Source organism: Penaeus chinensis, chromosome 14, assembly GCF_019202785.1.
Source record: "Penaeus chinensis breed Huanghai No. 1 chromosome 14, ASM1920278v2, whole genome shotgun sequence".
In the NCBI taxonomy this organism is placed as follows: domain Eukaryota; kingdom Metazoa; phylum Arthropoda; class Malacostraca; order Decapoda; family Penaeidae; genus Penaeus; species Penaeus chinensis.
Window position 1 is genome coordinate 13,497,842 of NC_061832.1, and position 2,500 is coordinate 13,500,341.

Below are 2,500 nucleotides of genomic sequence, written 5' to 3' on the forward strand. Positions count from 1 at the left end.
ATATGTATCTTTGTATTTACCCTTTATGTATACATGTATCTTTGTATCTGTCCCTGTAGTAAATATAATGTATCTTTGCCCCTTTCTCTTACATGCACCATGCACATAATATGTATGACGAGGGCAGAGATGACGCAGGAATACACAACAAAATAGTATATGACGTGTTAGCCATGCGTGAAGAGGGGAGGGGGGGGGGGGATTCCCTCATGCACGCCACTCACGACAAGAAAAGGAAAAAAAATATTTATTCTGATAATTAGACTTTAATGATAATATTGATGATAGGTTTGGGAAGGATTTTTTTTTTTTCTACTGATGGTTGGAATAAATATTCCAGATATCAGGAATGGGTTTGTGATCTGGAATTTGGGAATGGTAGAAAAAGGGCATGGAATGTTTTGCCGTTAGTCATGCAGAGCGGTCATCTGCATGATATGATCCCTGGGAAGCGCGCACTTACTGTGTTCTTCGTTTCTCATCCTCTCATATGTTCTTTTTTCTTTTTTTTTACCTTTTTTCTCGTCTTTTCTCTTATCGAATGTCCAGATATCCTTTGTTTGTGGGTTGTGGATTATTTAGCTAAGTGACCCCCCTTCAATTTCGTGTTTCTGGCTCGTCTTATGCAACAGAAAACGGGGATGATGTAAAATTTTGTATTCATAAAGATACAGATTGTCTTGGGCTTTTACGCTATATCATTTTATTCCGTTGATCAATCTCTCTCTCTCTCTTTCTCTCTCTCTCTCTCTCTCTCTCTCTCTCTCTCTCTCTCTCTCTCTCTCTCTCTCTCTCTTTCTCTCTCTCTCTCTCTCTCTCTCTCTGTCTCTCTCTCTCTTTCGCTCTCTCTCTATGTGTGTGTGTGTGTATGTGTGTGTGTGTGTGTGTGTGTGCAGGTGTGTGTGTGTGTGTGCAGGTGTGTGTGTGTGTGTGCAGGTGTGTGTGTGTGTGTGTGTGTGTGTGTGTGTGTAATGTAATCGTAGTAAGTGGGCTATGACGTCACAAGCTCATTTTTCATTCACATGTCCAAAAATTATAATTATGATGAGGATGACGATTAAGATAATATTAACAGCAATAATATTAAAATTGATAAGGATAATAATGATAAATAATAATAATGAAAAAGATAATGATAATGATAACAATGATAATAATAAAATTGTTGATTATCAATACTTTGTTACGATTATTTAACAATGACAATAATTATAATAATAATAACGATAATAATGACGATGATAATAGAAAATTATAACAACAAACAAGATGATGACAATAATAACAATAACATAATAACAGTTATTATAAAAAATACAATAATAATAATAACAATAATAACAATAATAACAATAATAATAATAACAATAATAGCAATATTAGTAATAATAATAATGATGATAATAATAATAACAATAACAATGATAATAATGATAATAACAACAATATTAATAACAATAACAATAACAGAAATACAAATAATAACAACAATTATAATAATAATGATGATGAAGATTCTCCAGTTGATAACGACTGTGATAATTACATTAGTGAACGACAATGAACATGAATAATAAAAATAACAAGATAATACTAATAACAAAGATGAAAGGGACGATGGAAATTTACATGATACTATTCACAGTGATAATAAAATGAACGCTGATAATTCCATGCTAATTAAAATAAAAAATAATTATGATATTGATGTTAACAAATCCTCTAAACAGTTATAATATTATCAAAATAAAGGGGAAATGCAACAGCGATAATAACAGTAAAAAGAAATATAATAATAATAGTTATGGTAGGAATGGCAGAAAAAAAAAAAAAAAAAACACATGAGGATTAATTCAAAATATACGTATTTATTTTTCTTTTATTTCCTAAGAAGTAAATTCCCTTGAGATCGGATGGGAGAATTCCCAAGAAAGATCTATAAATATCTAAGTGGCTTTTTTGTATAATAAACATACACGCGTATACATAGACATTAACACGTGCAAAAGTATACACAAATTTTGATACAAAGATTTTTTTCTCTTGCTATTTTATTTTGCTATATTCATTTATTTATTTGTCGTTGTGAAACTATAATACAACTTAAACTTCTTACCTACCACTTAAACCTTCGAGCAATCATTCATAATTTATTTTTATTATTTGATATTTTCAAACATGGTATCATAAACTTCCAACCATGGTTTGATAAACGATGCATTAAACTTCCATCGGTAATACAGACTTACGTCCATCTTCTAAGCTCATTCTCTCTCTTGCTCTTTCTATCTCTCTCTTCTCCCTCCCCTATCCCTCTCTCTCCTTCTCTCACCTTCCCCCCTCTCTCTCTCTCTTCCCCCTTTCCTTCCAGCCCTTTTCTCTCTCTCTCTCTCTCTCTATTTATCTCTCCCTCGCTCTTTCTCTCTCTCTCTTATTCTCTCTCTCTCTTTCTCTCTCTCTCTCTCTCTCTCTCTCTCTCTTTATCTCTCCCTCGCTCTTT

General features: G+C 32.4%; 1 protein-coding gene across 1 annotated transcript in view; it reads right to left on the reverse strand.

Moving 5' to 3' along the window:
• LOC125032331 overlaps positions 1-2,500 on the reverse strand; it is a 49,538-nt gene that overhangs the window by 21,673 nt on the left and 25,365 nt on the right. The window lies entirely within an intron of this gene.